The sequence below is a fragment of the Schistocerca americana genome, chromosome 2, assembly GCF_021461395.2.
Source record: "Schistocerca americana isolate TAMUIC-IGC-003095 chromosome 2, iqSchAmer2.1, whole genome shotgun sequence".
Taxonomy (NCBI): Eukaryota; Metazoa; Arthropoda; class Insecta; order Orthoptera; family Acrididae; genus Schistocerca; species Schistocerca americana.
In genome coordinates this window covers 478,195,752-478,216,959 of record NC_060120.1, presented here as the reverse complement: position 1 = coordinate 478,216,959, position 21,208 = coordinate 478,195,752, and the positions used below count along the sequence as shown (strand labels likewise).

The 21,208-nt window shown below is 45.3% G+C and overlaps 1 protein-coding gene and 1 pseudogene across 1 annotated transcript in view; one reads left to right on the top strand and one right to left on the bottom strand.

Annotated features, from left to right (window-relative positions):
- LOC124595156 (probable ribonuclease ZC3H12D) overlaps window positions 1-21,208 on the top strand; it is a 580,746-nt gene that overhangs the window by 233,745 nt on the left and 325,793 nt on the right. The window lies entirely within an intron of this gene.
- Window positions 15,091-15,208, bottom strand: LOC124596822 (annotated as a pseudogene).

Genomic DNA, 21,208 nt, shown 5'->3' with positions numbered 1-21,208 from the left:
GGAATTCAACAAAGAACTTCTTTGCTCTATCTGCCATCCTTTCGTTGCTTCCACCTTGCACTATAACGCTATAGTTGAACACGAGAGAGGTGAAAATATTGTATTGAGAGAGCTGAGAAATTTCTTATTGCCTATAGTTAGCGGTTTCCTGTTTGTGTGTGGTATTTTAGTATGGTGTAAGGTGTTCGAATGCTCTGTCATTGGTGCTCACTGATAGTGTTGCAAAAAGCTAACAGAGTGATGGATACGCCTCAAAAGACCACCGTCGGACAAAAGCAGGGCAGTGGCGACAGACAAATGACGCTTCATATACACACTACTGGCCATTAAAATTGCTACACCACGAACATGACGTGCTGCAGACGCGAAATTTAACCGACAGAGAGAAGATGCTGTGATATGCAAGTGATTAGCTTTTCAGAGCATTCACACAAGATTGGCGCCGGTGGCGACACCTACAACGTGCTGACACGAGGAAAGTTTCCAACCGATTTATCATACACAAACAGCAATTGACCGGCGTTGCCTGGTGAAAAGTTGTTGTGATGCCTCGTGTAAGGAGGAGAAATGCGTAGCATCACCTTTCCGACTTTTATAAAGATCTGATTGTAGCCTATCGCGATTGCGGTCTATCGTATCGCGACATTGTTGCTCGCGTTGGTCGAGATACAATGACTGTTAGCAGAATATGGAATCGGTGACTTCAGGAGCGTAATGCGGAACGCCGTGCTGGATCCCAACGGCCTCGTATCACTAGCAGTCGAGATGACAAGCATCTTATCCCCATGGCTGTAACGGATCGTGCAGCCACGTCTCGATCCCTGAGTGAACAGATGGGGACGTTTGCAAGACAACAACCATCTGCTCGAACAGTTCGACGACGTTTGCAGCAGCATGGATTATCAGCTCGGAGACGATGGCTGCGGTTACCCTTGACGCTGCATCACAGACAGGAGCGCCTGCGATGGTGTACTCAACGACAAACCTGGGTGCACGAATGGCAAAACGTCATTTTTTCGGATGAATCTAGGTTCTGTTTACAGCATCATGATGGTGGCATCCGTGTTTGGCGACATCGCGATGAACGCACATTGGAAGTGTGTATTCGTCATCGCCATACTGGCGTATCACCTGGCGTGATGGTATGGGGTGCCATTGGTTACACGTCTCGGTCACCTCTTGTTCGCGTTGACGGTACTTTGAACAGTGGACGTTACATTTCAGATGTGTTACGACCCGTGGCTCTACCCTTCATTCGATCCCTGCGAAACCCTACATTTCAGCAGGATAATGCACGACCGCATGTTGCAGACTCATCCATCTTTTTTCTGGCGTAGAAGATGCCCTGCAAGCTTTTCTGGATACAGAAAATGTTCGACTGCTGCAGTGGCCAGCACATTCTCCAGATCTCTCACCAACTACTTGTCAATGGTGGCTGAGCAGCTGGCTCGTCACGATACGCCAGTCGCTACTCTTGATGAACTGTGGTATCGTGTTGAAGCTGCATGGGCAGCTGTACCTGTACACGCCATCCAAGCTCTGTTTGACTCAATGCCCTGGCGTATCAAGACCGTTATTACGGCCAGAGGTGGTTGTTCTGGGTACTGATTCCTCAGGATCTATGCACCCAAATTGCGTGAAAATGTAATATGTCAGTTATATTATAATATATTTGTCCAATGAATACCCGTTTATCATCTGCATTTCTTCTTGGTGTAGCAATTTTAATGGCCAGTAGTGTATAAGGTGATATCAGAATGCATCAGTTGGAGGCCGTTGCTGCAGCGTTTATGCAACGTAGCGTGACTCCGATGCGGGTACATAAGCACCGATATATAGGCAGGGGATTAGTGTTGCATTTGTGTCTTTCTGATGGGCGTGTGGTAAATGCGGAAGTGCTAGCTATGGCGACGTTATTGCAAAATGCGTCCAAACAGGGCCAAAGTAACGTTACTCTTTTCATGGCTAGACGCCGCTAGACCTCTATCGAAGAATGTGTATGAGGAAGCATGTATGTCGCAAACCACCGAGGAATGGTGCCACTAGGCGTGCTGCTGCTGCTGCTTCATGATAACGCACGCCCTCGTATGGTAAAAGTCGTAACGCAGGAGTTGCGCCGTCTCAAGTGGGAAATACTCGAACACCCGCCCTATGGTCCTGATCTTTCTCCACGCGATTATCACGCGCCTTCGGTCCGTTAAAAAAGTCCTTGAAGGTCCGACTATTCCTGTCTGACGGGGATGTGAAGCACACAGTGAATGACTTCTCTATGCAGCAGGCCAGTGTTCTACCAAGCGGGTATCTTCAACCTGCTGCATCGGTTCTTAATTGTCCCCTTGCTCACGGCGACAGTACGGCCTTCGAATAGAAACCGTTTGATCGCTCCTTACACGTGACAATCTGTCAAGACCAGGAGCACCGGTGTTACTCCTGTTTGAAAGCATGTTTGCTAGGTGGGTATGCAACACGGTAGTCGTGGTGGTGGGTTGTTGCATCGGATCGGCTGATGTCATTTGACGTCTGTCCTACCTGGCTGACCTGGTTCGACCCTCATTCATGTGTCTGTGAGTGTTAGAGCGACATGGCTGAGTATAAGTTTGCGGAATACACAGACATGAACCTTCTGTATGGCGGCGCTCACGATAATGGCAGAGCTGCTCCTCGCCTTTACCAGGATCGTTATCCATAGCGTATGACTCCATCGCACACCCCTTTCGCCACAATTGCGCAACGGCTTCGAGAAAGGGTACCAGGTGTGACTGTGGTACTCCAAGGAGAATGCCGCATATCCGAACGGGAAGAGGCCGTACTACGAACAACAGTTTCTGTGAAAACGGATTAAATTGCATTTTTGTTTCTTTGGTTATTAATGAGTGGAACTGTAGAAAAAATGATGTACTAGGTCACGCCTAGTCAGTTACTTGTAAAAGTGGTCGCGTGACCGATGTGTTATCGAATGGAAGGAAGCGGTACCTTAACCTCACGTTTCCGGACATGGACTCCAATTCAAAATATTACGTGCGCACTCCCCTCTACAAGTCCTAGGAGTTTGCAACGGAAATTCCCGAACACTCTGTGTATCCCAAGCGAGTACAATGAGAAAAGATAAGAGAGAACAAGGTGCGTGCAAAAGCACGTGCGAAGTGAATTTCATGTTACATTATACAACTACTTGCTGATTTTATGTAGATGATGATTAATGAAATAAGATTTTATGTATAAGCGTAGGCTTCCGCGGCCGTTGTCTTCTTCAATAAAATTCTTCAGGGTATCAGACCGCATCGTCATAATTTTAAAATGCGCCAACGTTTCGGCCAGCGTTGCAGCTAGCCTTCATCAGGGCTAGCTGCAACGCTGGCCGAAACGTTGGCGCATTTTAAAATTATGACGATGCGGTCTGATACCCTGAAGAATTTTATTGAAGAAGATTTTATGTAGATGATGATCAGTGAAATGACGAAACAACAGAACGCTTGCCCTTTCTTACGGATACTTGTGGAAGTCTTTGTTCATTGATCGCCTTTACGCGGACTAGGAAAAGGCATGTGGAATCAAAGGTATAAGAATTCTATGGAGGAATGCTGTAATCAGTGTGTCTTTTTTTCGAGCTGGGAACGATTTAATGGAAGACTCAGCATAATGTACCCCAAGTTACTTTTGTTTCTCCTTCTCGTGCTATAACACTTTACTGCCGAGAGAGGAGTGTTGGGCTGTGCTGTTTCTGTATTTTTCAAGTATACATTGTTCCTATTGCGTTATAGATACTCTAAAGTTCAAAATAATCGGTAAGAGTATTCTGTATGTGATTCTGATACAGATACGACGGGTTGCTTACGCAACTACATGGATCTGGAGATCATCCAGAGAGATCGAAAGTAGTCGTATGAGACGTTATTCTACTTGGGAATAGGGAAACAAATAGAAAGGACTGGATCCCTTTTGGTATCGCTCGTTTTATTTAACAATTATATAAACAAATTCCTTTAAAACAATAATATCTGTATCCTGATTACTTTAGGTAATAAGAATAGTAAGACACCAAAATTTAGTGAATCTGCTATCAATGTCTTTTATGAAACAAGGTCTATGTCACATATAAGAAAATTTTAGAACCGCTAACAATTATGCGCCTGACGGTTTAAATAAATTTACAATTGTATGTTGCTCTTCAGACTAAGTTTAATAAATATAATAAATACCCAAGTGAACATAATTAGCAACAAAATTAATTAGCGAGGAGTGACGCCAGGTCGCTCGAAGGCAGAACGAAAACTTAACTTTACGAACTGCCGGCTTCAGCCTTGGCTTCTCCAAGACCCGCTTCTCGAGCTTCGACCCGGAGTCACCTCCCGCTACCCTGGATTTCACAGCCCCGGTACCCATAGGTGGAAAGGTAGCGCTTACTCCAAAACACCAGTCAGCCAGCTGTAACATTTAACAAACGCACAGAACATGTCCGCAGGGACAATATAAATAACTAGCAAAAGATATTAAATAACAGGTTAAATTATTCACTAATAAAACGGCACTCTGCCTTTGTCCCACTACGAATGAACTACAAGGGCAAGGTATAACCAACAACGCAAATCTTATCAATAAACTTAAGGAAAATTGCCTGCTATTAAGAGATTTTAAAAAAACTTAAAATTACTAGCAAGGCCAGCGGGCACTCCAGTCTTAGTCACAATTAAACTACGTGAACTCTTGTGCCCCACTGTTCAGTGAAAACCATAACGAGCACAATTCTGAAAATTTCATTATAAGTTTTACTGGGGCTCCCTACACTCAGAATACAATATACTTGATAAACAGATTACGGCCTTGCAGCAGATTACGTATTACATCAAACAGCAATTTCCCATGAGCTGGAAGAGGCACGCTCGTGCGTTATATTAATATTCAACACCTGTCTTAAACACCATGAACGTTTTATAGGCCCACCTTTACTTCCATGGTAACACCCGTGCGCTTACAGTTACCATAAGTGAGGTAGCAGCCCTCAACACCTTCACACACATGCCCTAAGTACATTCTCACTTAACTTTCCGCTGGACGGCCGATATGGCATGCGTCGGGTACAGCAGGCGGCATTCAGGCAGCGGACGACCGTAGACAGCCGTGTCCGGAACTTGCAGCACGGAGCCCAAGGCAGCAACAAGCCTCCTCGCAGGCGACAGGAAAGGCTCTCCACCAAGCAGCCCCCATACACGTGGTCGGTTCCCGCTCCACTCCAAGCGCACTCCGGCCTCAGGTAACATCGAACGCCAACTGTCCACATCCTTTTCGAGAGCCTCCAGTTAACTCTTCCGTCAAAGATAAGGCAGCCAAGACTGAGTACGCGCCACAAGCAAAGATAAGAGCGCGAAAGCGAGGTACTTGAAAATACGTTGGCGCGCCAGCAAAACGCCACGACTCATCGTGTATAAAAAATAATGTGCGACTGGGACAGAAAAATTAACCTTATACTTATTAGAATTTTTTTTTAAATTTGAAGGGCTTGAACGCTGATTGGAGTCGAAGTATGCCAACCAGATTTTCGTTGAGTGTCCTATGTGTTATTGGTTTTACCCCGGAGAGCCACGATAAATATTAAGTGTAAATATTTACTTTGATAGTAGCGAATGTATCTTCTTCATAGCAATTCTCCAGTGGTTCTTTTGTTATTTATTTCATTGTTTGGCAGTTGAATATTTTTAACTTTGTGGGCGGATCTCCAGGCTGTTGCCACAGTCGTCTGTGAACGTAAAGCTCCTGTGACACGGAGCGAGCTTGCTCGAAGGCGCGCAAACTGTTGGCTAGCAAGCAGCGGCGTTGCTTGCCTGCTAACGTGCTGAAGCTGTGGTTGCGATATCTAAGGCAAACAGCCATTGTTTGGTGGCTGGAAAAAGCTTTGTTTCAAGTGCCGACTTTTAGAATCGACTAGCGTTGTTTAACCAATTTGGTGCCGAGCGACGCAGAGGCGGGGGCTCATGAGCGAAGGAAAAGGACGAATGCGTGTTGCAAAATGTGGATGAAGAGGAAAGAGGCCGCGAGAATGTCTACAGTGCATCAGAGAGAATTGATGATAGCTTTCCAATGAACGTTTTCGTTTTTTAATTTTAATCGCTGCTTTGAGTCATTTCGTTACGATTTGACTTTCGAGGTATTTTTGACAATGACTGTAACGCGTTTAACGTTATTTTAGTAGGTTAGAAGATGTATTTGGTAATGTATTGGATCTTATAGTCCGATAGCACTTGAGGCCTCTTAGCAAAGCCCCAGCATGCAGTTACTTATTTTAATAACTGTCAGTTTTGGCAGAATATAAACCCAGCTTTTCTCTCCGCACATCAGTCAAAGCAGTAACGATTTCTTTTCCGAGTTTTGAACCATTCGCGGCAGTTAAAAGGCACTGTGTGTATACGTGCCAGCCACGCATTATTTCAGCGCAGCCGAGCTTTCAGTACGTGACGTCAGACGGTGACAGGACGCCTCACTGGCCAGTGGACGTAGCACTAAAAGAGTCTTACACGGTACATGATTGCGTTACAACAATTAGGTCGAACGGTTGGCGGAGGAGGCCGGTGTATCTGGCTCTCTAAGGGACGTAAGTCTGACCTACTGCGATTTCAAAATATGTGTACGGGAACTGGCTGAGGGGGAGGGTGGAAAGGGGGGGGTCAGCCTTTCAGTCTGCCATAAAGGTCAATACCAAACCACTAATTAGAAACATCCCTGTTTACGAACATTGCAGGCGAAACGGCAGCGCATAACTGTCCCTGTAAGAATGCATACAAACTGTGGATCAGCCCCATTACAGTTACATAAGATAGGGATAAAGGATAATACTTTCTGAGTCGCTCAGGAGAAAAAATAAGGAAACAGAAACCACTTTCTGGTTTCCAGCAGTTTCTTCCAAGTACAGTAAAACCGCCCACTGCACAATAAAAGTGCTCTTGTTTCTTTTTCTTGTGCTAAGAAGGTGCACAAATAAACAAAGCCCTTTCTGATTTTATGCGAGATAGTCAAATGTTTTTATAAAATTTGGTGTGCTATCATTGGTTCAATAAACACTTTGATATTCACGTGTATGTTTTCCGGTCTCTACATCTTCTCTTTTGCCGGCCGAAGTGGCCGTGCGGTTAAAGGCGCTGCAGTCTGGAACCGCAAGACCGCTACGGTCGCAGGTTCGAATCCTGCCTCGGGCATGGATGTTTGTGATGTCCTTAGGTTAGTTAGGTTTAACTAGTTCTAAGTTCTAGGGGACTAATGACCTCAGCAGTTGAGTCCCATAGTGCTCAGAGCCATTTGAACCATTTGAACATCTTCTCTTTTATATTATGTTGTGTCTATAGTTCGTATCATGTCAGGAATCTTTAGCTGTAAGTATTTTGCCTTTGTGAAGATTGTAAAATAATCTTAAAACGTAGTGAAAATCTGTATATTGTCGTTCCACTGAATATTTTTTTGTATTTTATTAAGCAGTTGGCAATACGATTCAATAAATACAAACTAGACCTTGAAAGAATACGCGTAGAAAGGCGCCAGAGCTCTTACCCGAAACATGGGAAGCTCCCTGCAGGAAAAACCCCAGCAATTAGCACCGCCTGCTAGGGAGCTGTCAAGTAAACTTACAGCACGTCCTACTCCGTGTGACACGAGGTTAGCGGAGGAATTTCATGTGTGCCGGCTGTCTATAAATAATACAAGCTTCGTTCAGTGTATGTTCGTTCTAGAAACGTTCGTGGTTCTTGTTATGTAAGGCGGAGATAGGACACCAACTCGGCGTTTGCCTACTCGCGCATGGGAAATCCCCTAAAACCCGACTAAGGAAAGGTGGAAGAGGAACTGCGAAGTCGGAAGGGGAAACGACGACGACGACGACGACGACGACGACGACGATGATGATGATGATGATGATGATGATGAGGAGGAGGAGGAGGAGGAGGAGGAGAAAAAAGAAAAGAAAAGAATGGATTAGAGGCCGCTGAAAATGTGAAGTGGTGGAGAAGTTTGGAAGGGAGTCGTGAGGAGATTCGGGTTGGATTGTGTTCAGCATGAAACGCACTAACGCTCGCCATCTTAAGACACTGCACCAGTTCCTACACTGCATTCGTAGTTGTTTGTCTTCGTTAACAATGCTTCAGGAAGAGCAGCTTATCATAGTCTGCATTATATAAATTTTAATAATTAACCAGCTGTCTGATGTAGATATTAGCTTTTGCTCTTTATAAGGTAAAATCTGTGAGTGTGTTGTTTGGCTTAAAATGGCTCTGAGCACTATGGGACTTAACTATTGAGGTCATCAGTCCCTTACAACTTAGAACTACTTAAACCTAACTAACCTAAGGACATCACACACATCCATGCCCGAGGCAGGATTCGAACCTGCGACCGTAGCGGTCGCGCGGTTCCGGACTGTAGCGCCTAGAACCGCTCGGCCACTACGGCCGGCGAGTGTGTTGTTTACTCCATGCTTGTAGTAGTGAGAAGTTTGTTCACGTTTATTGTGTGTCCTGTAATTCATTATCACTGAAACTTACTGCACTTAGATTCTGTGTACGTTGATTGTATCTGAAGTGACAGTGTTGAGAAATTACATATTTTGTTACTCCAACGTTGGTTATTTTAAATTGTGTTGTTACCTGGCGTCAAAGATCGTTGTCACTAAAGGACACTCACATATGTTATGGATAAAACTGAAGGATTGTCTAAATAGAACATTCTACCAAAACCGATAGCAATATCAGACATCTGCGGTAAGGATCTGTTTCATTTCTTTTTTACGTTCGCGTGGCAATCAACAAATATTTGCACAAATAATAATAGACACATAAGCCGCAATTTCACAAACAACAGTCGCGTAAGACCTACCGTTCCTGGGTACAGTACACAATGTTTCGTGTTTTTATCTACTAGATGAAGCGACTCCGTTGCGCTAAGTGAGCCAACGCAAGGCAATAGTAAATAGTACGTTTTGCGTTTGTTGTTTTGCTTGTACAGCTTTGCCTTGATCGGTAATGAAAACATGAAGAATGGGTCGCAACGTTGTTGAAAGCAATGCAATTTTGACCTCTGTCTAGTTCGGCCCGTTACCCCCCTATAATAACCAACATGAGTCCGTAAACCTAAGAAACATTAACAACAATTGTTTGGAGGACTTGTCTTGAGATATGAACCATTACGTGTCCAAAGAATCAGTTTGTGCACCGTCATTCCCATGGCAAAGCATAAAACGCCGCCAGTTGTGTGCGACATTTGTCGAAGCATTGCTGGTGTAACTTGAATGATAGCTGTATACGATACTGCAGTGCCTTTGTTCTTAAGAACGATGCATTGTTCCTTCGGACATACATGCTTGCGTGCGTGTCGGAAGGAAAATTGTGTAGACCTTTCTAACAGCAAAGGCGCTGCAACATCGTATTTAACCGCCGATATGAAGCAGCGACTTTCAATTAAATGTTCTCCTCTATATGGGAATTATATAATGTGTGTATGAGTACAGGTTGTGACGCAAGAACGGCGACATATGTAAGTTTGGGTATGGCCGTGAGTCGTACACGGGTAGCCAAAGCGGTCAGGGCAACCGCCCCCGTAAAGTGGGAAAGTCGGGTTCGAGTCCCGGTCCTGCACGAATTTTCATTGTCTTTGTTCCCTTATACAGCAGATGGTTGTTTGTATTCGCAACTGCGAATACATTTCACTTACCAATGAAAACTTATGGTATAGCGACGGTCTAGTTAAACAATACCCGTTATGAAATTGCATAACGAATATGACACCTGGTGAGTCTTCGTGGTGGCGACAGAAATAATTATTGAACATTTTGCTTTACTGTAAAATCGTTTTGATGTCTGCAAAGAAATAAACGGGGTAAGCAGCGATGGAGTAAACAAAAAATAATGTTATATCAGAATGGAAGGGGCTGGGTGGGGGGGGGGGGGAGATGGAGGGAGAGGGAGAGAGAGAGAGAGAGAGAGAGAGAGAGAGAGAGAGAGAGAGAGAGATATGATGCATGGTTAAAGTTTGGCGTGGCCGCCAGTTAACGCTACCATAGTGAGCGCATAGTGGTGTTGTGGAAACCACTTTGGTAGCCTTAAGAGATATTTTCGGGGCCAGCGGGAACTTGGCGCAGCCCCCCTCCCAAAGGCCGGCACTCGGTTTGCCAAGCGAAGGGCAGTGCGGAGTACGCCGAGGGGGCCAATGTACAGGGCCCCACTCGGCCCGCACGACGCCCGCAGTGACGTCCGTGTTGACAAACTGAAAGAATGGCAGCAGTCAGTATAAAGGCGGCCGCAGACCGGCCGCTCGCCACGTTTCTGTGCCGCGGTAGCCCCGTCTGGTTCCTATCGCATCTCTCTTGTAGGCTTCTGGTGTCATAACGAAAACTGTGAGCAGTTCTCATAATGCTAGGAGCGCGGAGGCTTTCGTGGGAAAGTACGGCTATGAAGTCAACGAGCGAGAAATCGTCCAACCAGGTAAGACAGCGCGGCACGGTGTGTCATTATTTTCCATTATGACGCACAACTAACAGCATAAAACCGACAATTTTCTTGACATTCAGGACTGTATTTGTCACGTTTCATGAAACTTCTTGGCAGAGTGAAAGTGTGTGCCAGGCCAGGACTATCTGATAGTATGGCTGGTAGGAGGGGTTGAGTGTCGTGCCTAGGTACCTCAGTCGGTAAGAACGTTGCTCGCTGTAGAGTGAAATATTCGTTCTGCCAGGCTTCTTGTTTGAATTGCTGCATACGTCAGTTGGTGATGTTACACTGGAAGTTCAGCATGTCAAGCTAATGTTTAATGTTAAAAACTCGCGACATAATCTACAGCTTCATTTCAGGGTGCTTCAAAACGACTCATCCGATTTTCAGAAGTCTATTTCTTCTACATGAATGCAGATACAAACTTGGTGTGACTTTTAACTTACGCTTCGAAACTAAAAGTGGAAGATGTATGTTTCCGGTTCGTGTGGTTGCCGGTGTGAAACGATACATACCTGCGGCTGGACGCTCTCTGGTTTGACAGGCGGCGCGGCGCTACTTACGAAGCAGGCCTACATAGCTCGTAAGGAGGTGCTGGTGGATGTCTGTGTCCGACAAGCAGAAGACACGGATGCCTCTGATATTGGCAGCGTATGCACGGGCACGAAGGGAGACATTGGGTTCACCGCGGTGATACCTCTCCGTGACCACTTCCTAACGTGAGGGAGTCCATCAGCTTTCGTGGTCGTATCGAGTCCAGACTCTTGAGAGCCGTGAGCCACCCGTGGCACGAAGCTGGCATCTGGTGAACTTGCTGTCGTAACTAAATGTTCCTTAGAAATAATGTGCTGGTTGCTGCTTCCAATAACCTAACTACTTTCAAGCATGAAAGAAATGTGTGGCTAACAAGGCTATGTTCGTTTTAGAAATGCTGTCTGTAAATGCACAATCATTGCGTGAGCTGTATCAGTACTGATAAATGTAAACGGTCTTTGCTGCACGCCAGTGGGTCAGTCACATCTTGCCTCATCTCTTTCTATCCCTCCCGTTTATTGACGTAATTTGAATTGATCTGTTTATTTGTTTGAAGACAATTTACACAGCATAATGTCGTCTAGTAGCGTATGCAAAATTACACGTGCTTTACACACCGGGATAATAAATGCAGTATTACCATAACACAGTTCTGAAACCGTAAAACATTGTAAATAAGAATTATCGTCCTGACTTCGGTAGCCAATCTTGCACACGAATTGAAGCAGCGAATCATATGTTCAGGTAGTACATTCATTACAATTTTGGAAATGTTTCTTGCCTTTTCTTTTTCTAAAAATGAGAACTTGCAAACTTCGTACGCCTTACTTACATATGTATTTCGAGAAGTACTTAACGATTAGCTCCCTTGATGGTTATAATGTTCTGGTTGTCCGATGTGTGTTCTAATTTGCACGGAAATTTACAACTCACTGCGAGGAACATAAACTTCTTCCTTTGCCCTTGAAACTAATTGTAACAGCGAGAAAAAAAACTGCAGCAGGAACATTTCTGTACCAGTACCAGAATACATTTCGTCTGCGTATGTATTTTAACGGAAGATGTGGTTTGTAATATGTCTTCTGAAATAACTGGAAGGCTGAGACTAAATTACTTTGAATTCTTTTTCAGATCTGTCAGTCTTTCCTCTCCTTCTTCCTGGGTAGTACTTAATTTGGCTTACCAGATGATTAACGTATTTTGAATAGTTACTGGCATTTGCATGTTTCCTGCTTAATACGTAAATTTTTGGCAGTGACAACTCACTCTTGCGAGAGCGTTCCTATACAGAATGATAAAAAAAAGTTTACTGACAAGACACATCGGGCCTACAACAAGGATCAGTAATCACATAGGAATCGTGATAAAAGATATACCTTTGTAAAATTAGGTAGTTCTCTTGTAGACAAACTTGGGGGCCACATGTACAAATTAATACTGACCCCCAGTTTCTATCTTGAGCCATAAAGATGATACAGTCCTGTCAAATCGGATGAATCGTGCTGAAGCACTATTAAACTATCAAGGGAGGGTACGGGCCTGAATTTCCGTACAGTATTAAAGGGAAAGATGGAATTCCGCATCCTCGTTTAATGAAAAAAATACGAGCTTACCGAATAGAGGGGCAGATTTGTGACTGAATTCAGGGTTTGTTTGTAGACGCAACTCAGCGCATCGGTCTTAACGGAACAAAATCGACTGATGTAAATGTAATTTCAGGAGTACCACAGGGAAATGTGACAGAACCGTAACTGTTACAATATGTACAGTTTGAAAAAAAACTACGTACACAAATTTGTAAAATTATTAGAGAAATAAAAAGAAACGTTTTCTTTGTGTGACATTAATATCACACGTGCATCGTTTCCTCGCTAAGGGTTCAAATGGCTCTGAGCACTATGGGACTCAACATTTGAGGTCATCAGTACCCTAGAATTTAGAACTACTTAAACCTAACTAACCTAAGGACATCACACACATCCATGCCCGAGGCAGGATTCGAACCTGCGACCGTGGCGGTCGCGCGGTTCCAGACAGAAGCGCCTAGAACCGCTCGGCTTCGCTAAGGGTCCTGGAAGGGTTTCACGCTGGACTTTCGTCTGATCAAGGTCAACAGTTGTTTTGATTCCAGAATGAGATTTTCACTCTGCAGCGGAGTGTGCGCCGATATGAAACTTCCTGGAAGATTAAAACTGTGTGCTGGACCGATACTCGAACTCGGGACCTTTGCCTTTCGCGGGCAAGTGCTCTACCATCTGAGCTACCCAAGCACGACTTACGCCCCGTCCTCACATCTTTACTTCTGCCAGTACCTCGTCTCCTACCTTCCAAACTTTACAGAAGCTCTCCTGCGAACCTTGCAGAAGTAGCACTCCTGAAAGAAAGTCTCGGTCCGGCACACAGTTTTAATCAGCCAGGACGTTTCAGTTGTTTTCATAGTTGCGTATGCAACAGGTTGACACTACAATCTGATCTACAACGTAATTATATGCTACTCCTAGAAAGGATATATTTTCCTTACTACTAGTAGTGTTCACATCCCTGGATAAACAATTATGTTACTTCCGTTTGCCATGTTGTGTTTACATGAAAGTTTCTACTGATGTTTGCAGGTTCTTCGTAACTGATTACACTGTAATCGAGTTAGCTGACGTGGATCTCAGTTATAAGGAGACACGACGCAACACTCCAGCAGTAAGTCACCTGTGTGCAGCACGATTTCCAGGGAGGAGATTAGCGAGTCATATCGGATTTGAAGGACTTGATGGCCTTCTTCATGAAACAGCATGCATTACACCAGACTGACGGGAAACTAGTGCACTTCGCAGTGTGGGAACTGGTCAATTTGAAGAAGCAGTGTTACAGCAGATTGAGAACAATCACAGTGTCAGCACAAGTAACTAGGTACCCCCAACGCCAATGTGTGGAATTTCCTTCGAGGACGGGCATGCATCATTCAAGTGTCAGAAAGTACACCACCTGTCAGCTGATGACTTCTCGCAGAGTGAGAATTCTGCCAATGGTATCTACCAAAACGTAAACATCACTGAATTGAAACGTGTTTTTTGTTTCCTGACTAGGCTGTCTTCACAAGAGAAGGAATATCCAACAGCCACAATATTCATGTCTGGGAGTTGGAAAATCCTAAGGCAACCCGTGTGTTCTATCATCGACACTGAACGTACTACAAATGTGTCGGCTGGTATCGTTCAAGACCGACCAGGACGTGTCTTCTGCCTAACACGCTCGGTGGAGGAAATTATCGTATGTATCTTCTTGAAGTTCTGCCGGAAATCCCAGCAGCAGTCAGGCAGCGATGGTGTTCCCATGACGGGACCCCACTACTCTATGCCGTGGGCGTCAGGGAATATCTGGACAGTTTGTTTGTTTCTCAGCTGCTGGAGTGGGAGGCGTCGGCCAACCGCGGTCATCACGTTCTACCTACCTCGCTCAGTATATGTATATTGTGTGTGGTGTTTGGCTGACGCTGCAGCCAATATTCGGGTCGCTAGGGGCAATCGTTGCACCTTTAATGTTTTTGTAACATAAAGTGTTTCTGTCATCTTTTCTTACACCAAGTATAACGTCAGAAGCTGCATGAGGCTCTTCGCAGACGATACGGTTGTCTGTAAGAACGTAGCAACGCCACGAGTTTCGATAATTGGTGCAGGACCTGGCAGTTAATAAACGTGAACATATTGCGCGTATGCAGGCGAAGAGGTGCCTTATTATTTGGTTATGTTCTTGACAAAACAAAGCCACTGTAAACAATAACGACTGCAGAACAAGTGGGAGCAACCATCCATGGCGAGCTCAAGTGGAATGACCACGTGAAATAAATGGTAGGAAAAGCCAATGCCGGGCTGAGATGCATTGGATGAATCTTAAAAAAACACTCCGTCTACAGTCCACAAGTGGCCCATCGCGACCATCCGACCGCCGTGTCATCCTCGGTGGAGAATGCGGATAGGAGGGGCGTGTGGTCAGCACACCGCTCTCCCGGTCGTGATGATGGTATTCTTGACCGAAGCCGCTACTGTTCGGTCGAGTAGCTCCTCAATTAGCATCACGGGGCTGAGTGCACCCCGAAAAATGGCAACAGCGCATGGCGGCCTGGATGGTCACCCATCCAAGTGCCGACCACGCCCGACAGCGCTTAACTTCGGTGATCTCAGGGGAACCGGTGTAGCCACTGCGGCAAGGCCGTTGCCTTGGAAGAATCCTAGAGAGATGTAATTCATCCAGGAAAGAACTGGTATACTTGTTCGACCGATTCTTGACTGTTCATCAGCCTGGGATCCTTAGCGGAATGCAGTAATAGAAGAGAGACAAGATCTAACGAAGAGCGGCGTACTTCGTGATAATATCATTCAGGCGGAGCGAGAGGATCACGGAGATGGTCAACACTCCAGCGGCAGACGCTACAAGAGAGGCGATGTGCTTCAAATATGAGGTTACTACTGAAATCCCCAGACAGTATGTAGCGGGAATAACCGGGAAAGAAACATTACACCCACTTGTCTCGCGGAGTGACCACAACCGAAAATCGGACAGATTACAGTTATAAGAAAGTTTGCTGCCAATCATAGATAGAGGTGCCAGAGGTATACACCACCACCCGCCGTATGGTGGCTCACAGAGTGTAGAAGTGGATGTTGAAAAGTAATTTGGCAGCAGGAAAAGTTTAGTTACTGCAAATACGCAACATCCGAGCATAAAGTGAGATCTTTTGGCTGTTGTGGAGAGTGGTGCACAGTGCTACGTCGTGAGACAAGGCGCTTAATGTGGGGACGGCGCGCCCTCTGGTGCGCCCGCCGACGCCCTTTGTGCCTGTGAAGTCCGGCGCGCGCCTGCAGCCGACACAGTCGCCCGCGGTCCCGCGTCACAGCCTGCCGCAGCCGGCAGCTGCCACCGTCCCTGTGAGCTGTGCTAGCTGCACTGTACACCGCGCTCTCGCGTTCCCTCTTCCACTTCCTGTGCTTCGCGGTTGCTTGCGCAACAAGGCAGGCATTAACTGCAAAAGAGATAGTTAGTCTGAATGCAAACTGATCCCCTTCCTGGGGAAGGGGACTTCCGTAGGAGAACGCAACTGCCCTGTCGGCACACTAAAGTTTTTCCGCTTCTGCAGTGCAGTCTAGCGTTCAGTGATATCACAATGTCTATCGTGTGAGGTTATTCTGTTGTTTTAACACAGAAACCAGGGCCAGTTCAGTTCTTATTTTTCTTCTTCCTCCCTTCATTAATGATTTGGCCTGTAGAACAGTTCTGCCTCCATAACGTAACATTTCATGTACAGGGGGAAACGAGATGGCGCTGTGGTTGGTCCGCTAGATGGCGCTTCCATAGGTCAAACGGATATCAACAGTGTTTTTAGAAATAGGAACCCCCATTTTTATTACATATTCCTGTATTACGTAAAGAAATACGAATGTTTTAGTTGGACCACTTTTTTCGCTTTGTGATACATGGCGCTGTAATAGTCACAAACATATGGCTCACAATTTTATACGAACAGTTGGAAGAGGTAGGTATTTTAAATTAAAATACAGAACGTAGGTACGTTTGAACATTTTATTTTGGTTGTTCCAATGTGATACATGTACCTTTGTGAACTTTGCATTTCTGAGAACGCATGCTGTTACAGCGTGATTACCTGTAAATACCGCATTAATGCAATAAATGCCCAAAATGATGTCCGTCAACCTCAATGCATTTGGCAATACGTGTAACGACATTCCTCTCAACAGCGAGTAGTTCGCCTTCCGTAATGTTCGCACATGCATTGACAACGCTCTGGCGCATGTTGTCAGGCGTTGTCGGTGGATCACGGTAGCAAATATCCTTCAACTTTCCCCACAGAAAGAAATCCGGGGACGTCAGATCCGGTGAACGTGCGGGCCATAGTATGGTGCTTCGACGACCAATCCACCTGTCATGAAATATGCTATTGAATACCGCTTCAACCGCACCCGAGCAATGTGCCGGGCATCCATCGTGTTGGAAGCACATCGCCATTCTGTCATGCAGTGAAACATCTTGTAGTGAAATCGGTAGAACATTACGTAGGAAATTAGCATACATTGCACCATTTATATTGCCATCGATAAAATGGGGGCCAATTATCCTTCCTCCCATAATGCCGCACGATACATTAACCCGCCAAGGTCGCTGATGTTCCACTTGTCGCAGCCATCGCGTATTTTCCGTTGCCCATTAGTGCATATTATGCCGGTTTACGTTACCACTGTTGGTGAATGACGCTTCGTCGCTGAATAGAACGCGTGCAAAAAATCTGTCATCGTCCCGTAATTTCTCTTGTGCCCAGTGGCAGAATTGTACATGACGTTCAAAGTCGTCGCCATGCAATTCCCATTCTCAACACCGACGTTTTTGAGATTCCCGATTCTCGCGCAATTTGTCTGCTACTGATGTACGGATTAGCCGCGACAGCAGCTAAAACACCTACCTACTTGGACATCATCATTTGTTGCAGGTCGTGGTTGACGTTTCACATGTGGCTGAATACTTCCTGTTTCCTTAAATAACGTAACTATCCGGCGAACGGTCCGGACGCTTGGATGATGTCGTCCAGGATACCGAGCAGCATACATAGCACACGCCCGTTGGGCATTTTGATCACAATAGCCATACATCAACACGATATCGACCTTTCCCGCAATTGGTAAACGGTCCATTTTAACACTGGTAATGTATCACGAAGCAAATACCGTCGCACTGGCGGAATGTTACGTGATACCACGTACTTATACGTTCGTGTCTATTACAGCGCCATCTGTCACAAAGCGAAAAAAGTGGTCCAACTAAAACAGTCATATTTCTTTACGTACTACACGAATATGTAATAAAAATGGGGGTTCCTATATTTAAAAAAAACGCAGTTGATATCTGTTTGACCTATGGCAGCGCTATCTGATTTCCCCCTTCAAGCTAGACGAGTTTCGTTCTTTGTTGTTTTTTAGTTTGATGCTCATTTCGTGAGATATTTGGCCCGGTCACTATCAATGGACCACCCTGTATAAATCTACTAAGACAGTTGCAAACCATTGCGAAATGCATTGCAGAGCGTACTTCCCAATAGGGCTATTTCATATGACAGCATGAGCACTCTCGTGGCTATTCCAAGACCTTGACTGCAAATTTGTACGCCGATCTGATGATTCGACCTGTTATGCTGCCATTCATGAACAGCATTTTGGGTATTTTCCAACAGGATAGCGTTCGCCCACATACCGCTGTTACATACCAATATGCTGTACAGAGTGTCGTCATGTTGCGATGGCGTACTCGATCACCAGATGTGTCTCCAGTCGAGCTTGTATGCAACATCATCGGCCGACATCTCCAGCGTCATTCACAACCAGCATAAACCGTCCCTGTGTTGACCGAGCTAGTGCAACTGATATGGAACTTCAGCCCACAAACTGACATCCGTTACCTGCACGACATAATGCATGCCCGTTTGCATGCTTGCATTCAACAGTCTAACAGTTACACCGGTTATTATTAATGTACTAGCACTCCACATTTGGAATGGATTTCTCGCGCTTACGTGAAACTGTGATCTTACAACGCTAAATACTTCAATATGTTACCTTGACAGATTGTACTCCTAATATTTAAGTACTCTACATTACTTCTTTCTTGGTGTTGTAATTTTTTTCCATCTGTGTGTTACTTAACCTTTTACTTCGTAGTCAGTCACGTGTTTCATTGTTTGCCATTTATGGTGTCCGAATTTTATTTTTATGTTGATAGCATTGATGCCAAAGGGAAACATTGTCGTGGCGTATGCCGGCCGACATCTTATCCACACTGGAAACAAAAAAACTGGACGAGAGACCCGTTCCATTGGTGACGTAGGAATCGTCACAAAAAGGCATTTCAGTAGTTACATATAAAATACCAGTGTTAATTATTTATTCAGCAGCTTCTGATACCATTTGCATATCAATTAGGAATTCGACCGAAGTTACAGGGTGCGGCGCTTAAATCCGGACAAATTTCAATTTGAATTTCCCCGCCATATCGTAGTTCCGCCGGAGATCGCGATTTGCGTTCTTGAAAGCCGTAGGCATCTAGTAGACTGTCAGAACCTCAAAATGGCCGTGATGTTACGGACGAGTGCGGTGTACAACCGAAGAGACGCGTTTATCGAAATCTTCGGGCTGGGCGTTCGCCCACTGAAATAGTTAAGATTATTTGGGTACGTGAGATCAACTGTTTACGATATTGTGGCCAAGTATAATGCTTCGAAGAGGTCTGGGGTTCATGCCGTAGGTATTATGCCCAGAGAGGGTGATATCATGCCGCCACATTTATTTGAAAAGGGGTTTGTCACAAAAAGAGTTTATCTGCAAGTTTTGACGAATGTCGTGAAACCGTGGATGGTAACTATGGCCTCGGTCGGACAGTGTCTTTCAACAGAACGGTGCACCGGATCATATGAGCCATTTAGTCCAAAACTGGCTCTGGGTTACCGTTGACATGTCCTGGTTAAAGGAGTTCAGTCCTACGAATTGCCCGGATTTGAACTCCCTCGACTACTAACCTAGCCTAACCTAACCTAAATGTTTGGAGCGTAGTCGAAAGAGTTACCAATAAGACGGACACCCTAATGTCGCATCTCTACGCACCACTATCGAAGCAGCATTCGCTAATATGGACGTTCCTGTTCTGAAGAGTGCGTGCGATCGCTTCAGGACAAGATTGGAGGCGGTCATTGCAGCTGAAGGGGGTAACATCAAGTAATGTTACTCCCCGAAGATACCACTATTTATACGTAAAAGGATTTTCATTTGTATTTTGTGTTAATAAATTTGCTTTTCTTTAAAAAAAATCATTTGTTCGGATTTAAGCGCCTCGCCCTGCATTCCCGGAATATCATGACAACATTTTAGACACTTGAACTTCATCTCAAAAATTGTCAGGTCAATGTTATAATATTGGCGTAAATTCATTCGTGAAATTTCTGTCAGAACGGCGCATACTGCTCTGTTCTAGTGCATATCACAGTGGTGATGTTTGGTTTGTGGGGCTCTCTACTCGCGGTTATCAGCGCCCTGCAAATTCTCAATCTTTACACAGTCCGACCTCCCCAATTTCACGAATAATGATGAAATGATAAGGACAACGCAAAGATCCAGTCTCCGGGCAGAGAAAATCCCCAACCCGGTCGGGAATCGAACCCGTGGCCCCGTGATCAAGAGGCAACGCTAGCCACTAGACCGCGTGCTGCGGACGCACATCACAGTGCACACCCGACTCTCTCCCTCCCTCATTCACGCCGCGCGCCGCCTTCTCTTCGGCAGACAGTGCCGCGTCTCGTCGCAACCGCCGTAACTGGGCGTGGGAGACGTCAAATGGCCAGCACAGGCAGGTGCTGCAGACTTCGCGCGCGCATGTATTTATAATTAGTTTTAGTACGTGCAAACACATGTAATCAAGCAAATTGTGGTACACAGGACTATAATGACAAAATGAATTAGCCGGCCGGAGTGGCCGTGCGGTTCTAGGCGCTACAGTCTGGAACCGAGCGACCGCTACGGTCGCAGGTTCGAATCCTGCCTCGGGCATGGATGTGTGTGATGTCCATGGGTTAGTTAGGTTTAATTAGTTCTAAGTTCTAGGCGACTGATGACCTCAGAAGTGAAGTCGCATAGTGCTCAGAGCCATTTGAACCATTTTTGAACAAAATGAATTACGAAAACTTTCAAATTTATTTTGGCAAACGTCGCAATTAATTTCTCGCCCAGAAATATTGTTGTTCACAAAATCGAACACAAACCAACATGCGAGCAGATCGTCCAACTGTAGCCACGTGTTTAAGTGGTTGCTGAAAAACAGCTTTGATGCCGACGTGTAAACGTGGAATTCAACGCTGTATGTCTCCCCAAAAGTGTCTCCTGCACGGACTGCGTCTGTCTTGATTTAAAAGTTGGGCTGGGTAAGGGCTGGCGTAACGACCTTGTGGAACAGTCTGTTGGTGCTGGGTGAGGAGAATGTGGGGTTGCGTTATCCCTCTTCATTTTGCCGACAACCGCCGTAAAAAGAAAGCACACAGAAAATAAGTATCTTATTTTTCGTGAAATCCGGCTCAGACGCGTTATTAGGGCGAGAAACACTGCAAAAGTTCATTCTTTGTAGACGTTTATCTGAATGTTCTCTGACGTTTATGGAGCATGCTGCACTTT